Source organism: Cuculus canorus, chromosome 2 (genome assembly GCF_017976375.1).
Source record: "Cuculus canorus isolate bCucCan1 chromosome 2, bCucCan1.pri, whole genome shotgun sequence".
Lineage (NCBI taxonomy): Eukaryota > Metazoa > Chordata > Aves > Cuculiformes > Cuculidae > Cuculus > Cuculus canorus.
Genome location: NC_071402.1, coordinates 42398226 through 42421232, shown reverse-complemented (window position 1 = coordinate 42421232; position 23007 = coordinate 42398226). Strand labels below are relative to the sequence as shown.

General features: G+C 39.2%; 1 protein-coding gene across 1 annotated transcript in view; it reads right to left on the bottom strand.

The window, feature by feature from the left end:
* OPRK1 (opioid receptor kappa 1) overlaps positions 1-18232 on the bottom strand; it is an 82889-nt gene extending 64657 nt beyond the window's left edge. Inside the window, exons 1-2 of the mRNA XM_054060673.1 lie at positions 18137-18232; positions 14024-14173 (exon numbers count right to left, since the gene is read on the bottom strand). The gene's annotated coding sequence lies outside the window, so the exon portion shown is untranslated. The remainder of the gene's footprint in view (positions 1-14023; positions 14174-18136) is intronic.
* Positions 18233-23007: the final 4775 nt, after the last annotated feature.

Genomic DNA, 23007 nt, shown 5'->3' with positions numbered 1-23007 from the left:
GAACCCTAAACTCTGCCTTTTGCCCAGAATAACTGACCTACCTTGTCTTTTTCTACCAGGAATATAAAGGCAAATTCAGTGCAGAAGCATAACTTAAGCCACTTTGATTTTCTTATTTCAACACATTTCAAAATTAAACTAATATTTATTTTTGCTTTGGGTTGGTTTGCTTTTGATTAAACTATGCAAAGCTTCCCAGGAATTTTGAAAGAAACTTTTCCCCACAAAATGAATGCTGGAAAAAAATGAATTTTTCTCTGAAATAACTTCCATTGTCACCTAAGGAACAGTAGGAGCAAAAGAACAGCTTTCCTGGAAAACCTTACAGTCATCAATTTCAAGCAACTTTAACTATGAAGATAATCTCCCAGTGTGCCAAGCACTGGCACAACTATAGGTACGACATACCTCAAACAAGAGTCATTTGGTGTCTATCTAATCCTCATCCTGATGGAAAAGAGGAGTGGAAATCAAATTCTGTACCTGCACCCAGTGTCCTCAACTGAGGATATCGTGTGGGGAAGAAACTTTGTCGGCCTAGTCCTCCTAAAAAACCCTGAAAAATGTAAAGTACAAGTAGTTTGTTTGTCATCCCCACCACATTTGACTCTTACCGTGTATCAGAGCTATTTGGTGGAATAGAGGGAGAAACCAGCCTTGGAGAGTTTTTTTCCTGAATGACAAATTAAAGTCAATAGAAACAATAGTAATAATAATTCCATATAATGTAATTGAGACACAACTATTTTATTTTCCAGATCAAATCATTCAACATAAAAAATGTCAAAACTGGGATGATCTACATAGTCTCCAGTCAAGCCTCCTGGGTACTATATTCATAAGTTTAAGTGATGTAATTGAATTCTCCTCAAGATGCCTGCTTTATTTAGTGAACAGGATGAAGAATTTTTTTCAGTTCAGTAAGTGTGCTACAGAATTTTGACTGGCTGAAACTAGATATTCGTATAGAAGTTATTTCTACTGTAAGGTCTGCTGTGCAAGGTCTGTGTGGGAAATTTGTCTTTAAAATAAGCAAAGTCAGACACAGGTGCCTTATAGACAGTCTAATTTAATTTTCAGATGACAGCTGAATTTCTTCTGAAACAACATATTCAAGACCGAATAAACGTAACACCCAAATTTGCAATTGTTTGTAAGTTCCTACAAATATTTTCTGAAGAAGGAATTGTAGAAAACAAACTTGCAGACAGACCAATGTCATTTTTCTTGCCAGAAGTTTAGCTTACTTGTTTTAAGCTAAAAATAAATTATTCGGCCCTGTCAATATTTCTGTATTCCTGCATACAACAATACAAATCACTGATCAGAACTATATTTAGGTCAGTATTGTTGTTATAAATGACGGGAAAACTTCTATTAAAATCTGAAGAAGAATAAAATCTAATTTAAAAAGTTCAAGAAATACTTCTACAGAAACGTGTACTTTACAATCTGTAGCATTAATATTTTTGTTTCTAAAAGTGGGACATTCAGATGTAGTAGTGTACTTTGGATATGGACAGCCAATACTTTATCTGCAGAAAATAGGAAAGCACATTAGTAAAATCAATATTTCAACCAACTAAAAGCACTATTTGCATAAAACACCCGTTTCACATTCTACAGGCAATGAATAAAAATTAGATATCGTTTCTGAGGCTGTCCGCTACTGCACAGAAACTTACACGGAATTTATTACTTAGCTGCTGAAGCAATTTAACCCCAGATCATTTTGACTATAAAAGGACACGTCATATAATGAATACATGAAAAGGAAAGGGAAAAACAGGGTGAACAGAAAAAACAGACACACAAAAATGAATCTAGGGACATCCAATCATATTGTCTTCTCAGGAATTAATTATTTACAGTATGCCATTATTTCATTTCTTGTATTTCAATCTTTTCTATTTTTTAATAAACAAAATATTTCCCCAGTTATTAATTCAAACTTGTGATTTTTTTTTATTTTGTATTCACTTTAATTATAACATGAAAATCAGATTTCTTTTGCACTTTTCTCTGAGCATTCAGTAATGAAGTACTACCCTCTGTAATCAAAATAGAATTATCCTGTGCTCTGAGACACACTGCAAATTTTCATTATTGTCTTGAGCGTTTTAAAAACGTGCTTATGTAAAAAGCAAAGTTATCCGAAGATATTATTTCGGTGATATTTGGTCAGTGAGGCTTTGTCTGTGTGTCATAAGAAAGGAGGTAGTGAGTCAATGGTAAATCTACACAGGCTTGCAGCATTTCAGTATTACAATTCTGTGTGTTTAAAGCTTCCGAAAGTGTAAGAGCATTCAATTTTTGGCTTTACGAATGTCTCATTCTTTACATGGGTTTCCAGTCAGCTTTTTACAAAGAAAAAAAAATAATATGAAAAGAAATGCATATGGAAATCTTAACCAACAGATCTTCACACCCAAAACATTCAAGACAAACTGAAAAGAAAAAGAAATTATAGAAGAATGTAGAAGTAAGAGACATCTTTTTCTCCAGTCCAGGAAGATGTATCAACACTTTGAGCTATATGTTAACATACTTTGCTGCTCTCAGTTCAGCACAGAAAACAGCATGATAGCATAGACAGTGCCTCCTCAGAATCAGGTTGCCTTTAGTGCCTCATTTCTGAGGATGCAGGAGAAGCAGGATGACACTCCGCTGCACTCCCCTCTAGTCCGTCTTCCATGAGAACACTCCTGCAGGAAGCATCCAACTCCATGGTAAGAGATTCTTCTCTGTGATCACCCATTTGTACATGACAGTAACCAGCATCACCGCAGCATTAGCCTGTTAGTTTCATGCCGATGGAGAAAAAATAAAGTAATCAGGCAGTGAAACATCTAAGGAGATACTTGAATGTGAAGCTGTTTACTGAGGGTGTGAAAGAAATCACCAGAGAAAATTTTGCCAAAATGGAGATGGTTTCATTCACACTGAGGAGCTGCACACTGAAAGACTGAGAGTGTCAGTGTAGACCCTGGGGGATGTATTTGCAGGCTTGCAACTGGCACACAAACAGCAGGAATGCATCTATGGGAAGCTGTGACCTCAGTGATGAGCACAGGCTGCTGGCATTTCTCACTGCAGTGCCGCACCTGTCTTCTTAGGCTGATGCGTTACCAGGATCAGTTCCTCTGAGACTGTAAATACTTGGTGTTGTCATGGAGCCAACATTATCACTCTAAATTTAATATATCTTAAGCCTAGAGAAACACGTGACTCTACACTGTAGGGAGAGATGAAAGCTCAGTATGCCTTAAGAAACTATTGTCAAAAGGAGATTTTGTTTAGAAAGTGACTAAAAGAACAGGTGAGCAGGGGGACCACCACACTGCTGTACAGCAAGCCCACAGCTGACAGTCAGTTAGGAAACTAAAAGCGATGAAGAGTCACTCATCTGTATTCTAAAGAGCTAAAAACATTACCCCACATCAATGTAGGATGGGTTCACGCACTCCCTTCCAGACCAGACAGACATCGCCAGTGCAAGAGGACAGTCTAATCTAAGACAGAATCTGAAAACCATTACCTCCATCAGCATAGCAAGTTGAAAATAAAATATCCATGTCGAAAACAAAATACCAGCCCTCTCTTCTGACCCAAAACCCCAAGTTATTCACCACAGGTACGAGCACAGCAAGCCACTGGCCTATTTGTTATTCTGGGATAAGTAAATCTGCCAAACCTGACCATGATTTCCAGGTTGAACTTTAGAAGCCTTTAGGGGCAGGTTTAACCAAAATCATTCTATTCTACAAAGACATAGACACAAACACTTTGGAAGACATTTTCTTATTAAACTGAGACAAAAAAAATTCAAAAGATTTTAACCAGTTCACCTTCCTCTAAAAATGAAAACCTTAATAACATTTTGTCAATTTTTAAATAGCCTGTCCTGTCAGGATCAGCAGTATACTAATTAAATTTTAGGATTGACTCCGTCAATGTGTTTGAACATTTATTTGGATGGGGGGACAAAGGAATTATTATTTTTCTTTTTTTTCCAGACTTTGATATAGAAGTCTGGAGAGCTGCATTTGCGGCCTGTTAAGTCAGACACAACAGGGACCTTAATGCAAGATTTTAAAGCCCCTTCACAGCACTGAGATAAAAGATCATTTCCACCTTTTGTTCCAGATTCATTTTACAGGAGTGAGTGGGGTTTTTTCCTGTGAGGACAGAGGTTTTCAGAGGGACAAACCATAACTTTATTCTCAGATACCTCATTGTCCTGCATGTCTCAAAGAATTTTAAAACAAGCTATCTTGTGCTTTCTGTCCCTTATAAAAGGAGTTTGTGCCTTTTTAGAGAATATGGCATATGTTCCTTTGTTAAGATGATCACAGAGTGAATCATTTTTGCTACAAGACTAAAATGACTCTTCCTTTTTAAGTCACAAAATTGAAGACAGACACTCATCAGGAGATCTGAATGCAACTGGCTTTTAAGCCACTGCTCTGCATCTTCATTTTTCAGCAGCAATAAAATAGTTGCAACAGAAAGGCACTATAATGATGCTGATGATGACAAAGACAGAAGAGCTTTGGGCAATACACAACACCACAATGTCCATTATGATATGATACAGCAGTGACAATGTAAGGCAGAAGTACTTCTGACAATGAACAGACAAATGTACAAAGTCTCACCTACTTGAAGATAAAAACAAGCATTCTTCACCTCAAAAAGAAAAAAAAACAAAATCCAATAAGATGAAAGGATGGAAGAGTGGTGGAAGAGTGGAAGAGCAGCTCCCAAAGCAGGCTGAGGACAGAGGGTTTGTTGGCCATTTTCTATATTATGCCAGAGTCTTGGGGAAGGGGTAAAGTTTCATTTCCAGGCACAGATTGAAGTACCCAGGACAAAAAAGGCTTTTCAGAGACAGCTATTTAACACTTACAGTGAACCATCTCCTTTCTGTTTCCATTCCCAATTCTCATCAGTGAGGTGAGACCAGACCTCCTACAGATGGTCAGCACAGTTATCTCTGAGGTAGTGAATGAGAGATTGCCTACCTCAAAAAGCCATTGTTAAGGGAAAAAAAAAATCAACCTTAGTTGTCAAATGAAAGTGCATTAAGCAATCACTGCCAAGCCCCCCTGCCCATGCTGCCACTGTGGTTTGACATGCTAATGGCCCTTTCTGAAGAAAGTCAACTTGGGAAAAGGTTATTGAAGAATTGCTATTGCAGACCAGTCCCATGTGGTCACATCTTTCCATAGCAAGCAATGTCATACAGGAGGGAATCCCCAGCACACATGGCAGAGTTTCAGATTTCCAGTCGTCCTGAAGAATGACATGTAAAAGAGTGCCCAGGAACTTGAAAGAATCATAGAATCATAGAATCACCAGGTTGGAAAAGACGTCTTGGAGCATCAAGTCCAACCATTCCTATCAACCACTAAACCAAGTCCCTGAGCACCTCATCTACCCATCTTTTAAATACCTCCAGGGACTGTGACTCAATCACCTCCCTGGGCAGCCTGTTCCAGTGCCCAATGACCCTTTCTATGAAAAATATTTTTCTGATATCCAGTCTGAACCACCTCTGGCAGAGCTTGAGGCCATTCCCCCTTGTCCAGTCCCCTGTCACTTGGGAGAAGAGGCCAGCTCCCTCCTCTCCACAACCTCCTTTCAGGTAGTGTAGAGAGCAATAAGGTCTCCTCTCAGCCTCCTCTTCTCAAGGCTAAACAACCCCAGCTCTCTCAGCCGCTCCTCATAAGATTAACTACCTGTCTGCTCTAAAAGATAATCCATCTGCCATATTGGAAGCTACAATGAATTTTGAATGTTCATTGAGATGAACCTTATGTTATTATGCTATGAATCTATATTTTCTTCCTGTTTACCCTTCTCATGTATACCTACATGGGAATATAAGGTTGTTTTGGCTTTTTAGGATGGGGTGTTTTTTTAAAACAGTTTTATAGCCTTTTCTGGGGACTTCTTGAAGTCTTCTAGATGAGAAATAACCCTCAGGCTATATCACTGCTCTAAAATTTACAAAGGCTAAAAAGCCCTGAGCAGAAAGCCATGTTCAAGCTACCAACTACTGATGCAACCCAGACTGAAATAGATTGCAAGTATTTTGGCAGAAGGTTGTAGACCCTTGATCTTAAGCCTGCAGAGTTTAGCAAAATACATGCTACAGAAAACCACCCTGAAGCTTTACAAAAAGGAGAATTCTCCTAGCATGCTTTTAATGCTCACTAGTAGGTCTATAGAGCTGTTCAAGAGTGTTTCTCAGATAAAAGAATGATTTTAGCAGCAAACAGCATGGCAAAAGTAGATGACAAATGGAACTGAACAAACCAAGGATGCAGGGAACAGTTACCCCCTGAAATGAAGAAACCAGTTTTCTTTGCCTGCCAAAAAATCATTATAATTTGTTATTCCCTTGGAAAGCTACCAGTGCTTTAGCTTTGCAAAGGGTAATCTTGCTCCATGTTCATTTGTTTTCCACTTTAAAATTTAAGGGCGATTCAGATGTTTCTTTTCAATATTGTAGTGCTTGATCTAATTATGTAGGCAAATGAATGTTTGAACAACTTTTGGAAGAAACAATAAACTGAGAAATGCGAGAGGATGAAAATTCATGCTGCTCTAAGAAAATATTTCTGGTTTCATAGTAATGAAAACTTACAGGTTTGAAACAACAGAGCTGTCACTGATAGAAGTGGATTTAAGTCATTTTGATACCAGTAGTATATTCATTTTTCAGAAGCAAGACTACCCCGAGAGCTTCTCAGTTAAACACCCATACCTGGTGTTTGGATTCCACCACCTGGATCCTGTACACTTTTGACCTTTCCTTGGACACAACACACTTGTTGGGTACAACTCCTTGAGGAAAGAGGTTAGCAGTGCAGAAAAATAGATCAGGCACAATGTTAGTGTTTCACTAAGTTCTGGACATCTCAGAGCATTATCGTATACTGTGAGAAAAACATTTTGACTTCACACATAGTTCTTGCTGGAGAGTTCAGTACCACAGAAGTGAACCTGAGAAAATCAGCACATAGAGCAGGGCCTGCAAAATGAAGTACTCCATATGAAGTCAAGCAAAATGTGTTATTCCACCTAAAATTGAAAAACACCGTGAAAAAGGATGGGGGAGGAAGAGAGAGAGAGAGAGAGAGAGAGATTGAGTTTTCCATGCTGCCCTCTTCAGTGCCATCAAAGTCTAATTGTCAGACTGGCTACTTCACAGGCTGGAAAAGGTAAAGAGGTTTTAAAAAAAAAACTAATGGCAGCATGGTACAGAGTGGAAACCATAAGGGAGTTGCTCTGGGACAGCATATTAGCCGTAAATTGGCTTGGAAGTATGAGTAAGGCAAGTGCCTGCCAGCCATTAGGATTGTAGTTTAATGTGCATGTTCTTTTTGAAGAAGTCTTGAAAAAACGTCTCTGCAATTTTTTCTCCACACAGGATTAAACCACCTTGCCCTCAACATTAGGTTAGTCCCTAAAAGTTGCAATAGCATTACGAGGATGGGCTGAGAGACTTTGACTTGTTCAGCCCGGAGAAGAGAAAGCTCCGAGGAGACCTTATAGAGACCTTCCAGTACCTGAAAGGGGCTACAAGGAAGATGGGGAGGGACTGTTTACAAAGGCTTGTGGGGATAGGACCAGGGGGAATGGGTATAAACTGGGGAGGGGCACATTTAGACTAGACATAAGGAAGAATTTCTTCATGGTGAGGGTGGTGAGGCACTGGCACATGTTGCCCAGGGAAGCTGTGGATACCCCATCCCTGGAGGTGTTCAAGGCCAGGTTGCATGGAGCCTTGGACAGCTTGATTTAGTGAGACGTGTCTAAATGATCTTTAACTAAATGATCTTTAAGCTCTTTTCCAACCCAAACTATTCTATGATTCTATGATTAACTTTGTGCCTTTGCCTTAAGCATTATATTAGAGCAGAAAGAAGAATAATACATGAATGTTAGATGATACATTAGAGGGAAGACTTAAAACAATAAAGGTGCACCACTTAGTCTGAGGATTTTGCAGAAGGTTTCAGAGTTTATTGCAAACTCAGTAGAAACATAAGCTGAAAAGTAGCACGTGGATCTTCTGTTTGAGGTGGCTGCTTAGTAGGAAGCACTGGCCAAAGAAAATCACAGCCAAAGGCATTAAGCCTTTATAAAACAATCCCATTTAAGACAGCAACATTTATTGCATATTTAAAAGCACTATAAATCCATGAACCGTGTACTACAGTATTTTAACAGAAATGCTTTTGTATTAAATTCATCATCTTTAAGTATTCAGGTGTGACAAAAACATATTGTGAATAAGTATTATGAATCTATAAAATACCCAAGAAATTTAAAATTTTATTTCTGTATAGCATTACTGGTCTGGAAGAGCAACCATTTAAAAAGTTGGAGCTTTTTACAACATGATACTTTGTAACAGATTCTTGCATTCTTCCAGTGGTGCCTGCATGATTCAGAGACAACGAGCTGACAGCATATTTAGAAAACTATTTAGGACATAGAAGTCATGATCAAAAGAAAAAAAAAGGTGGAAAGAAGTATTGCAAACAGTCTTTGGACCCCTGGCCACTCTATTCTGACTTAATCCTTCCACAAGTGGATAAAAAAGGGTTCATCAGCTACAGGTGGAAATCACTGATCACAGCAAGATGCAAGTTCGATGTGCCATTTCTCTTAAGCCTGCTAGCATTTTCTCCCTCATGACACTGAATTCAGAAGCCATTTACTCACAGATAATAAACTGAGGAAGGAGGGTCCTTTCCAGCTTTTCTGAATGATTGTAGAACCTGTAAATTCAGCCAAAATATAAAACTACAAGAGCAATAGATTTACCAAAATATTTTACAGAACTTCTTCCAGGCATAAAATACTGTCAACAGGTCTAGGATTTGCATGAAAAGAATTCAGCAAAAGTATCCAAGAAGCTGCCCACTCCTCATACAAGATAAACACAAGGCATGCACAATAAGCATCACTAATACATCAACACAAAGAATTCCCTATAACAGCTTCCAGTGTTACGTAGTTCAGGGAAGGAAATGAAGACACCAAGGAGAAGTCATAAACCCACTTTTCAGGTGAATTTCAGACAAAATTAGTTTTTCAGGCAAAAAGGAGATTCAGTGTAGTGAAAACTTTATATGCCATAACCTTCTTTATGGTATCTCCTGACATAGTAACAAGTCCAAAATAAATACAGACAGCTACCAAGCAGTCTGCATTCTCTCTCTTGCATTGAAAGTCACATTTTATCTGTCCTTTTGAATGCTATGGTTTTATCTTTTTAGACATGTAAGATATCATTCCCATCGAAATCCAGCACTGTCCCAGCTCCTGTTCAGTCAAAGTAGGAGTTTGGTTGCCTCAGACTAGATCCTTTGATCATATCAGACTATTTTCTTTATTTCCTTCATTCTCAGCCTTTCCTAGGAACTCAATTCTTCACTCTACTCTTCTGTTTCTTTCAAAAAAAAATAAGGGTTTCCTCCTTTTCTCTTGTTTTCATTTCCAAATCATCTCCACTTGAAAAGACTATCCTTCTCAAGCTTGTAAGTGTGGTGTTGTCTCACTGAGCCTTTCCTTAGTAAGATCAAGTAAGATGATCTTCTCCAGCAAAACTAAAGATCAAAATCAATCAGCAGACAGAGCTATGTCAGGATATTTTTAAACAAATACCATTATTAATATTGCAATAAACTTACCAAAAGCTCATAACACACTTATTGGAAGCAGGGAGGCAGTGGAGCCCCTGTTTTACTGTTTCACGCATAGAAAACTTTCTCCACTTCTTACTTGTGATACAGTTAAGTAGGATAACAAAGGTCTAGACCTGCGACTCTCTCAAAGTCTTTATGAAACTGATTCATCCTTAAAATATTCAAGCAGCTTCTTCCAATCTTGAAAGTGAAACCTTGTTCTGTAAAAGAAGTACTGTGTGTGGAAGGTTTCCCTTGCAGAAAGACACCACTTGTCCTTTTGCATGCCTGGGTGCTCTCTGCCACATTTTAGAGATCTCAGCACCTTGGATGTGAATGAATTTACTATAAGACAAACCAATTGTTGAGCAGAACTGCAGGCACATTAGGACAGGAAAGGGAAAAGTCTCATGAGCCCAAATGAGTAACAAGATTCATTTCAGTGTAAAAATTAGACATACACAAGTATGCCAACTCAGACTCCAGCACTAGGGCTAAAGCTCTGATGCCGGTGGGGAGGAAAGGGTTAAGCACAGTCAGATACCAGCTGAACTGCAAAACTGCAATTTTCAGCTGGAAGGGTAGGTCCCAGGGGTCAGATGCCCCATCTCCAGCTGTTAGTTACCTCACACAAGAACAAAGTTTTGTGTCCAGTCACACTGCCAAGAGAAGGAGGCCAAAGCCCATCCAGAAGATCTAGCTTTCATGTGACAACACCCAAACAAAGGGGATCAAGACCTCAGCAAGGGGGTTTAACAGAGACAGGGTGAGAAGCACACTCACAATGTCACCCATAGCAAAGTCTTACAGCTGCAAGACAAAGGAAATTTTGTCAAACCTACAGATTTTTCTTAACACTTTTGTCTTATGTGTGGGTAAGTTTGCAGTAGCCAGGGTGAAATTCCATAACTACCTCACATGTCTCATCCCACTAATGAACCTACCGACAGGAGTACAAAACAGATTTGTGATGAAAGCTTATGAGCTTTCTAGATTCTGTGGAGACACAGGCAATCTACATAAGGGAGTTTTCCAAGCTTGGGAGGCATCAGAAATTCAGTACACATCTTCTGGACTAAAACACCAACAGGTGACACCAAGTAAGATTTTCTTGAAATAAAAAATTGGTTAACTCAGTCCAGCTTGAAGAAAAATCCAGAACAGTTTCACCCTGTAGTAGAAGATAAAACGGGAACTCACCTAGGGAAAAGGGACTGCCAGTGTAGGAAATCCAGCATCCAGTCTTGATCGGGAAAAAAAAAAGTTTATATATAGATAGATGTGATCTACCTGGACTTCTGTAAATCCTTTGACAAAGTCCACCACAACACCCTTCTCTCTAAATTGGAGAGGTGTGGATTTGATAGGTGGATGATTCAGTGGATAAGAAATCAGTTGGAAGGTCATATTCAGAGAGTAGTGGTCAATGGCTCAATGTCCAGATGGAGATCCACGACAAGTGGTGTCCCTCAGGGGTCCATACTGGGACCAGTGCTGTTCAATATCTTCATCAATGACTATAGACAGCAAGATTGAGTGCACCCTCAGCAGCTTTGCAGATGACACCAAGCTGAGCAGTGCGGTTGCCACACTGGAAGGACAGGTTGTCATCCAGAGGGACCTGGACAAGCTGGAGAAATGGGACAGTGTGACTTTCATGAGGTTCAACAAGACCAAGTGCAAGGTCCTACACCTGCGTTGGGGCAATCTGCGGTTTCAATACAGGATGGGGAATGATGTGATTGAAAGCAGTCCTCCAGAGAACAACTTGGGGATACTGATTGATGAGAACCTCGACATGAGCCGGCAGTGCGTACTCACAGCCAAGAAGGCCAGCTGTATCCTGGGCTGCATCAAAAGAAGCGTGGCCAGCAGGTCAAGGGAGGTGATTCTGCCCCTCTATTCCTCTCTTGTGAGACCTCAACTGGAATACTGTGTCCAGTTCTGGAATCCTCAACATAAGAAGGATATGGAACTGTTGGGATGGGTACAGAGGAGGGCTACAAGGATGATCAGAGGGCTGGAGCACCTCCCATACGAGGACAAGCTGAAAGAGTTGGGGTTGTTCATCCTGGAGAAGAGAAGGCTCCGAGGATACCTTATAGCAACCTTCCAGCACCTGAAAGGGGCTACAAGGAAGCTGTGGAGGGACTTTTTACAAAGGCTTGTAGTGATAGGACTAGGGGAAATGTTGATAAATTGGAGAGGGGAAGATTTAGACTACACATAAGCAGGAATTTCTTCACCATGAGAGTGCTGAGACACTGGCACTGGTTGCCCAGGGAAGTTGTGGATGCCCCATCCCTGGAGGTGTTCAAGGCCAGGTTGGATGGGGCATTGGGCAGCCTGATCTAGTGGGACGTGGTTGGAACTAGATGATCTTTAAGACCCTTTCCAATCCAAACCATTCTATGATTCTATGATTCTATGATTATATACGTGTATGTGTATAAACACCATGGCCTCTGTTCTACTCCAGTGGTAACTTGCAGAAGGACAGGGTTTTTACCAGAAAAATTCTGCAAGACCACCAAAGCAATCCTATAGAGTTATTTTGGCGCAATATCTCACTCCTTTAGAAAATAGTCCTTTTTGCTGTGATTTCTTGCTGACAGAGTATTCCCATCATCTTTGACGGAGCAGAACTTCACTTGCTGTTTCATGTGTACGCTTGAAGTCAAACTCAAAATCCCTTTTTATAACTGCACAGGGGGAAACAATGACACGGGATTTGCCAGAGAGCTATTCTGGATCTCTTTGCAGAACGGCTGAGTGATACCTCCCCTCAAACCTCACATGATCACATGTTCAGAGCTTTTTAGTTCCAGTACACTCCATGACTCACCCCTGTTTGCTCTCTGTAATGCAGACAAGCAGTGAGTTCCCAGGGGAAAGGCAGCTGCCCTGCAGCAGGACCTGCACAGGACCACTAGAGCATCAGGCAGAACTGGCAAGGGAACCCCAGGAAACTAACTCAGGAGACAGCAGATCTGTAACTCATTCCTGTGGCAGAACAATTCCACTTCTACTTCTTTTGGACCCAAGTTTTTGCCTTTAGAGAAGCAGGAAAAAAAAATTGGGAGTACTATAATGAAGCAGCATAATGGAACAGCATCTATGATTTATAAAATGCATCTCTCATCTGTGTAAGGTAGTTATTAAACACACTGCTGACAATAACTTACATAAACTACCCACTTTATTTCATTTCATCTTTATTTACCTCATAAATTGCAAGATAGCAGCTAGTTTGTAATTGATGCGTTTACATTTGCATTTGAAAGGAAAGCTTCCTACATATTGCGATAAAGGGGGCTTCAAACTTTCTTATTCTGAAGATATATCTGTGTTTCAATCTGCAATTGGGGTGTTTCTCACTCCAAACACACATAAAGTTTCTTTGGGAAATAGTTTCAGGAATTACGTCAAAAAAAATTAAAAAATATTGGACGAAAGCAAAACACCATCCACATACAAGAATCACATCTGATTAGGAGTCGATACAGCTATTCAGTGTAACTGATAATAAGTACCAAAATTTAACTTACCCAACCTATATCCAGTCAAAAGTCTATTAAAAAGCATTTGTTAAGATAACATTACATGGAGACACAAAAAGATACATTTAAGAACTTAACTTCGCCGAAGACTTTCCCAGTAGGGCACACCATTGTCAGGCACAGTCCTGACTCCTGTGGATCAGAACAAGGCACAGACTCTTGATTGTACATGAGTTAGCCTTATGTACAACCCCAAAGATGATTAATTTCATTATGCAGCCTCACTTCCCAATCTTGCAGCAACCATTCATGATCAAACTTCTGCCCATTTTTATGCAGGGTGCAATTTAGCAGGTGGTTCAACACTAGCTGAAAAGTTAAGTCGTTGCAGGCAAGTAAAGAATTTCTGCTAGAAAAACATTATCTTGGTCTTCCCATAAGGACTGAGGCACAACAAGGTGGAAGTTGTGCATTGACTAGGGATATAAACTGAGCTGTCAGCTACCACCCAGACTGAATCATTTGCCAGGATGAAGAGGTTCAAGATCTTGCAGCTGTGCATTGGGTTTCATTCCACAGAAGCTCAGGCGAGAAAGGGCAATGTACGCAGAACATTTGACTTTTTGCAGGTTTGGCTAGAGGACTTGGCTGCAGCCCTGCAACTGTTAGACTTGAGAACCTGCTTGGAAGGCTGTAACATAGAAACCTCCTTGAAGTCAAACCAGCAGGAGAATTAGAGCTGTCTTTTATCAATTCATTGCTCTGCACCTGTCTTTGAATGAAGGAACAGATTTCTTAAGCTTCACACTCCATTCTTACCTTAAAGTTTGTCTGGAGTTGAGACCAGTTTGGAGTTGGCAAATAACACTCAATAATCTCACCTTCAGACAAGTTCCCAGAGTGCAAAATGTAAGGGCAGGAGTTGCCAAGGTATCACCCAGAGTCCTTCACCATGTCACACCAACATACCTACAATGGAGGAGATAAAGTTGCAGGGGAGAGGATCTGTTAATTATGCAATTCCCCTTGGAAATATGACAAAGACATTTTACACATACATTTTGGAAACAGCATTTAAATTTTTTTTCTCTATTTTTAGCAAAGGTTATGCAATTTATATAATGGAGGGTACGGTGATGATGAAAATGTCTTCTGTGAAATACATCATACTGTTTGACTAACAGCCTGGAACAGAGTGAACAGAGACCAAGAAGGGAAGGAATTTATCTTGTGCTCATCAATCAGTAGGAAAAGATTATTATAATTCATTATTATAACTCAGCTCTGCAACAAGGTACACTGTCATTTATTCATGTTCCAGACCACAGCTGAAAATTTCCCATCAGAAATCTTTTTGAGTGAAGAAACTGAAAGGCACAACAGGAACTACTGGACTGAATGTCAGAGATTTACTAGGATGGGAACGTATGTTTCAGTTAACCACATTTATTTTAAGAATCCACATTCATTGCTCATTCACCTCAGGATAAACATTACCAGAAGGAATCCAATTCATGCCAAAGGTTGTCCTGCCAATAATAGGTGAAACACAGTTTCATTTAGGAACATAGGGCTTAGCTGTCTGCACTAGGACATTTGTACTACAGAGGGTGTTCCAGAGCATCAGTTCTACCATGGTACACAGAGAAGTGGAGATGACAGTTGTAGGATGCAAGTTTGCATTCCATATATCTTTAAGGACAACAGGAGATGAGACCAGATCTGGGAAACGTTCCACTTCTATGAAGCTCCTGTGAATGTCAGCTACATCAGCCAGCTTTCAACAATTCAATGGAATGCAAGTCCAAGACTAATGGTAAAATTTAGTTAGAACTACACTTTAAAACTGACACATCTTCAGGAAAAACTGTACATTCCAGTGGAAAATAATAATAATTAAAAAACACCTGAACAGGCTTAATGCTAATATATCAAACAGCGGTTTATGGAACCCACCACTCATATGGCTGCTTTCACGCCTGCCCAACAGTACAGTATACACACACAGAAGAATCGCCCTGCTATACCCTCACAGTGATCTCCACTCATCTTTGGAACCACAGCAAATGTAGCAGATCTCTGGAAAAATCCGCTTGATTTACCCATCATTTGCAAAATGTAAGAGTTTTAAACTACTGCATATATCCAATATATAGTTGCTTTGTTCTTTAGTGTGTTAATGATGTTTCTTTTTTTCACCAGCAGCTGCAAACTCTCACAACAACTTATTCCGTATGTATAGCTAAATTGTTTCAGTCTCCTGACTTTCCAGACTTAAAATGGATCCTACTGATCTACATTACCATTTATAACATACATAGCTGCACATTTTGCCTTTTAAAAGTGCTCAGTTTAGGTCCATCTTTTCACCGTCTGGTCCATTCTTCATCGAAATAGGTCAGAATAGGTGTCATGAATCTCTTTGGTAAAAAAAAATGACGTGAAGAAATCATCTCATATAACTGATGGCACCTACTCCATGGTGGTACCATTTTCCAGTCACTACAAAACACATATCTGGTTATTTTTGTTCATCTCTGGCCCCACAATCTTCAGCTGTTTCCCTTTGTTCTCCTTTTTGAATCCCAAAAGGCACTATTAACATGCCTTGCTTTCAGCTGGTTGGTCTCACCATCTTTGGCAAGATACTTCCTGAGATCACGTAATCTCTTCCTACTTGAGGAGGTTATGTAATCATAGTTTGAAATATATTTGTTTCTCCTTTCTTTTCCTTATTTTTTTCAGGGACTGAAGCATACAATACTGTAATCTTAAACTCAGGCTTACATTTTCCTCAAAGGCTCTTCTCTAATAAGATTGTTCAGAATCTGTATTTTTTTTTTATTTCATTCCCTTCCCATAAAGTTGAGTTATCTGCATTTTGAAAATTATCATCTAATTGTTAGTTACACTGGAGTTTATAATCTGCAGTAAGTGCTTCTGTAATGAAGCTTCTATATCTGTAACTAGCAGAGTTCCTAGTTCTTAACTTCTACAGTAATAAAGGCATGCACACAATCTTTTCTCTCCCATCTATCCTCCTTTATATCATAAAGAGCATAAAAATTACTCATTAATACACAAAATTATCTCAGCTGTTGAACAGTAAAGCAGGACTTGATCACTCTGGTGTTCACAATAGCCAATCACCTTTTAAGCCACCACTCACCAACTCCTCAATCACACTTGAACATCTATCCAGCCGTTCAAAACTATTTTAAACTCTATGCTAAATAAGCAGCTAAAATGACAGCCAGATGCCAAGCAAAACTGTGTGTCAAAAAGGGGAGAAACAAGACCTAACAACAACGCTGGTTTGCTTCAGAAAGCTGCATACCTTTCTGATCATTTAATTCTGATTTACTAACCCTGCAGCAGAACAGCAAAATTAATTCTATTTGTATTCTCTCTCGGAATGACAACGAAACAGGATAAAAGCCTGTAATATTAATTAATGTCAAATTTCCTCACAAGATATTTATGCATACATAAGAGACGATCGTAAGTGTAACTACCCTTGGTTACAGGACTTGTTTCAAAATAAAGATCTGGAAAGCCATTGAGTTTGACTTCCTCTAACTTAGCACCCTGCAGTGTTGTTTAGAATTTCATTTTAAACTATATTTTGTCATCTATAAAAATATTATCTCTGCAAATACCATGAAAATTGCTAATAATCCTGAACATACAAAGCAATTACTGGAATATTCCAATGTGATATATTTGTTATTTATTATTCTTATTTTAATTTTAAAGTGATTGAAGATAGACATATTTTGTATGAAATAGCACCTTGTCTTTTCTAAATTACCGCATCTCTTTCCACGCTGCTATTAATCTTTTCCAGGATGAGAATTATCTTCTCAAAAGCCTTTCCACTGAAGCACTCTCCTCAGAATTGACAGATTTATGTTCACATATTTGCTATAGCAAGTAGAACAGTTGCAAAAGGAGAGACTGAGTGGCTTATTGCAGAGCATTCAGGAGTTTTGCAGCTGGAACGTTTCCCTAAGATGCAGATCTGAAATCAGTTCCTTGCTCAAAATCAGGCAGACTGGCAAAAAAAGTTTCCCTTTAGCCCAAGAAACATCTTATTCACTGGTTTGGTGAATCTAACGGACAAACGTATACAGTTTTGCAGTCCCGGAAAATATGTTCAAGGGAGCAGTTTTTATAAGTGGAAAAGAATATTCACTTTTACATCAGACTGAGCTCCACAAGCAAGGACTGTCAAACCTGGTAAACAAACCACAGCTCAGTGGCAGCCAGTATGACAGTTTAACAGCCATACGAGCTGCCACTGAGCCACGGACTGCTCAACAAGCGTAACACAAGTGAAACAGCAGTGTCTAAAGATTGCCCACTGGCTTCTGCTATTATAGGTATGGCTATAAGACCTCTCTCGGATTTTAACAGTATTTGTTAATGAGTTGAAGATATGGGGGGATAAAAAGTGATGTAAAAAACTCAGTTCTGTGCAGAGACGTTCCATGTGGCTCCTCAGGTAACATCCATGGATAACAAAATGACATGATAAGTAGGGTCCAAGCCTGGCAAACCAGTATTCTGAGCTGGTCTGCTACATAAATTGTTCTCCTGTCGCCTTTTGACCATTCCTCCATTCCATGGAAAAGATCTTCCAAGGAGAGGAGTGCCCCCTGCACATTGTGTTTGAACACATTAGAAATGAATTAGAGTGTGCAGGCAATGCTATGGCAACAGCAACTGCTACAAACATTGGCTGGAGGTTCTTCACTGCACTGCTTGAAAATTCTAAAGCGTTTCCTAGAAATCAAGCAAAGATTTTGTAGTTCCCAACTGCAAAACAAGGGCCTCCCCAGCTCCCCAGTTCTATACAAGAATGAACAAGGTCCTGGAGAGGTCTTTGTGATGAGAGCACTAACCAAGGCTGTGAGAAAGACGTTTACACACCTGATCTAAATGAAGACCTTTAACAGGAATATCCTCATCCCAAGTGACGTCTGGCTTATGGCTTCGCCTTTCTCCTAGAAAGTGGAAGGACTCAATCCTGTGAAGAATAAGAACTTATTTCATTTCAAAAAAGAAAAGATGCCTTTCACATAACATTAAAAGCAGTTAATGAAGTGAAATGATCTGCATGGCGGGGGAACAATTCTGGCAGAACATATCAAATATTTTTTATTAAGGACACTGGAAACATAAGCTCAAACGGGTATTAAAAATGCACACTTATGCGAGTATATTAAGATACTCATGAGTGTAACTATAAATTTAAATATCTAGCTTATTAGACTTAGGGACACTTCAGAATAATCTTAAAATTAGCCTGAAATCCTGTTTAATTCAGAATTATTTTTTTATCCATAAATCACTTATATTTCAAATAATTGAACATAATTTAAAAACCATACAAGTAGCTTCAGACCTGAAGTATCACTGATTTCCAAAGAAACTTAAGCTGTTACAGAAAGAAATCTAGACCTATAAATCGCTAAGGCTCTTTCGAAAATGTGACATATTTATTATAACTAACACATGTGTCATTAAATGATTATGCTCTTTCCTTATCCAAGAGTTGTTGCAATACGCAGGGAAAATATAGTCATGTTTCTATACAATACATACGCATTACTTCTTGTTCTGTTAACACAATAATAGTGTTTATTTTGACAGAAGTTGTTGGCAAACTTGTGAACACCTAATCTTATTGCCTACCCATTCCTCTGCTAAAGACTTTGATAAGTCCAACAACACACAGAGCTCCAAGAACACTGAGATGTTTTTAAAAATCAGCAAAATCCTTTCCCCTCTGTTTATATCTCTATATATCTCTTTATCCTCCTTTCTGAGAGGAGGTCTGAGGGGTGTGCTCCACACAGCCGTGGGGTTTATGTGATTTCAGGCAACACACCCTTGACTTGGGGAGGGATTGTTGCAGAGGTGGATAGCATGCTATCTCATAAACAGCTGACCCCTACTTCTCTCTACCGCTGCGCACGGTCTCTAGGCAGGAGGCAGTGACCAGGCTGAGACCCCCAGCCCATGTTGACATCTTGACAACCTGCTGGAACACATGGAGCAGCATACATGTGTGGGCACATCACACCCAGACCCTGCTGTGCTGATGGGCACAGCACATGCCTTGCTCAAATAAAGATGTGTCATGAGGGACTCAGGTACATCTCCAACTCCCTACCAGTATCTCAAGCCACCCAGGTGAAATCCTCCATTCCTCTTGAAGTCATGGTACCAAGGAGACAAAGCATCATCAAGGCTAATCAATGTTGTGGCACCTCTGTACATATCTCCTGGGAAGGAAGGAGGACCACAGCCTTCCTACATAAAGGTCTCTAAACGTTCTGTTAATGATTCTGCAACTGCATTATTCCCTGTTTCCCTTCCTCTCCAAGCTAGGTCTTAATCATGAATAAGACACTGCAAGAAGACCACAGTTTTCTAAAACTTACTATTATTTTTGCCTAAATGAGCTGCTTTAGCTTCAGCCACAGTAGCCAGGTTTGCACCATTCAGCGTTTCTGGAAGGTCTGGCTCAGCAAAACCCACTCTGAAAGAAAGGGCAAGAGATGTCTTCCTTGTTTGACAAATATGCGTACATGGTAAAAGGAGAGCTTCCCCTCTGCCTGGGAGAAAAGTCACATAACACACACAAATCTTAACTCAGGGCTAAATGGATTTGAAATATTTTGCCTTCTGCGTTACACCTCACCCCATATGTTTTTACAGTGAATGGGTTTAAAACATCTATTCATTACCCTGCGATTATTCTATACGGCCACTGAGCATATGAAGAGTCAGGGCACGGTTGCTGCACAGCAGCAGTGGTTTCAATTCTTTTATGATACCCAGAGTAAAAGCTGCTTACCCAGAGTCACTCACCACAGCGTCTGGTTTTCTAATGACCTCCCACTTTTACTGCCAGCAGACAGCAACAGTGCAACTTGTGCAGAACCCAGGGGAGTGTGTATTTCACACAACTCATTTTGCTGCCCCATCAAACACAAGATACATCAGTGACAAGAGGCTCGGGAGCTCTACTTATAAATTTCGTCACCGAACTGCAGCAGTTTGGCACTCTTTGTGACTTTGTGTAAATTTAAATTATCGCATAATCACATTTTGGGGGAGTTGAGCTACAGTGGACATTCAGAAGAGTTGAAAGGTTTTATCAGCAGAAGAAATATATAAAAATGCAGAGAAATAGGCAAAACACAGATGCTCAGTTGTTCCTGGGTGCTTACATCACAGAAGTGCTAATTACAATAATTTGATGTTGCCCAGATTGTAGCACTCCACGTTAATGATTTTTTGCATGATGACAAATTATTTTTGTTTCTAAGTAGGCTGTACAGTATTCTTCTTTCAGTGAAATGATTCTAAATCATTAAAATTTCAATTAAATTTTAGGAAAAAATATTCCAAATATTTCAGCTGCCTGTTGAAAAACATAAGGCGATTATTTCTGTTAGCTAGTCCTGCTGTTCACAATCACACCTTAAACATGCAAATCACAAAATTATGACTACATCTATACATTAGAATGTGCAAAACCCTCTTTTAAGAGTCAAGGAGGTACTCGGTTTTGAATGCATCATTTCTGTGTTTTCAGAGAACGAAAACATTCTGATGAATAAGCATCCCCACAGCTGCAGAAACAAATGGTGGTTTTCCTCCTGACTGCCTTTATCAGCATCCTTACAGATGACTTACACACTGTTTTTTCTGAATTATTGAAACACACTGCGTGTAGAGCCATATGCATATTAATGTTCTGCTGTTATCAGATGCTTACATCGCAGAACTTCTAATTACAGAATTGGATACTGCCTAGATGATAGTCTGTCAAATTAATAAATTATAACTTAGTCATTTATGGCACCACAAAGCCCTGTTGTGGTTTCGCTTTGGGTTTGTTTTTTTAATGATTTTGATTCAGAGCATAAGCATGTTAATTACTTCCTCATAGACACAAAAAGTAATATTACTTAAGAAAAAGACTTAGTGGAATACACTTAGAATGCATTCAGGGGCTAACACAAAGATTGTAGTTTCTTTTAGGCACAGGTCCAGCATTTGCTGTTTCGTATTCTGTCTGCTTCAAGTAGAAATAACCAAAATAAAAGAAGAGAGGGCAAATAATTAAATGACGTGGGGAACACAGACCCTAGTCCTTAATTACAAGCAGTTTGATCAAGGCCCAGAAGGTGCTGAGTGCTTCTTGCAGTGGGAATGAAGGAGAGCTGGAAAAGATCCAGCACCATGCAAGGTTAAACTCCGCTGGATAGTTTCTTCTAAACTCACAGTAGCAACTGCAGTAATCTCTGCTGACAGTGGATGATCGTATAGCACAGCAGGCTGAGTTCATCCTTATGAGAAATAAAATTAATGCTTTTCAAATCTCCGCCTACATGAAATTCTGCAATTTTTGTCTTTTTTTTTTTGCAATGTAAACTTATGCAAATTATAAGAAATCTGTTCCTACTGAGTGCATGGAAGATTAAATTTTTAATTTCATCAGCTACAGTGGAAAAAAAATAATAAGTGCTTTTTATTTAATTAAGATTCAAATTAATTACTTTGAAGGAAATAATTGCACTATCGTCTCTTTTATATTAGCAAATAAGGCAAAAGAAGAAGAAAAAACATCTATGTGATATAAGACACACAGGGCTGATGGATGGATTAGTCTTAAAATTAATGAGCCAAGAGCTAACAGTCATTAAACAGAAGAATAAATAATCGCCTCCTGTTTTTTATGTGGTGATGATGGATCTATGAACCAAAAGTCCATGGATACTTGAAACCTTCTAGCAGACAGAAGCAATGCCAGCCCTGTAGCCATCAGTGCCCCCATGCTGAAAGACTAAATGTCTGTCCACATGTCTAAGACCTTACCCTGAGCAAAAGCTTTTAAATTCTCTGACCCTTTCTCAGGCTTTGCAGTCGTCACTTGCAGTAGAAATACATGGGGCAATTACATCTTGATGTTTTTACTGAATGAGTTTTCCCATTTGAGTGTGCAATTCGTTGTCTTGAACGCACAGTAAGAGCACAGTATATCCAAAAGCACTTGTGTCAAAGTCAATGAAATTCTACTGGTTTACTGTTTTATAAATAGATGGGCACTTAGGAGTATTTCAAATATTGTAAACATTTATATCTACATATATTTGACAGCCAAAAGAGACAAATTATGATGGGATTTAATACATTACCTGTAGCCAGATTACCAGATATAACTAAAATTAGAATCACTCCAACACAAGTTAATAATATATGTTTGCAGAGCATGCCTGTTTATCTAACGTAGTCTGCAGAATATGCTTTACTGCTGTAGCAGCCAGAGCATTTCTTTAGAGCATCTTAGAGCTGCTATCCTACAGCTATGGAAGTTGCTACATCATTCAGACCCAGTTGCAGAACTGCATTCCCAGACCAGCTTTCATTTAAGCCACTGATTCATTTGCTCCAGACACACCCCTGGAGTCTCAAAGTGGGGAAGAAAGTATTGGAAAGGTGAATTACTAACAGCCCTGAGCTTTCTCTAAAAGAAAAAAATCTTAACGTTTTTCTTGTACTTATCTTCTTAACCACCTATGAAAGGTAAATCGAAGAAGCAAACATACCATGCTTTTACATTTCTTGTAAGACAAAATTAGATTTCACTCTACGCATTTTAGTTGCAGCATTGTCTATATACTGCAGGATTCCGTGTTAAAAAATATAGGGCAGAAAAAGTGAAAAAAAGGTGTATGCATTGTGTGTTTTACTTCAGTGACTATGACCTTTAAAAATATTCAAGC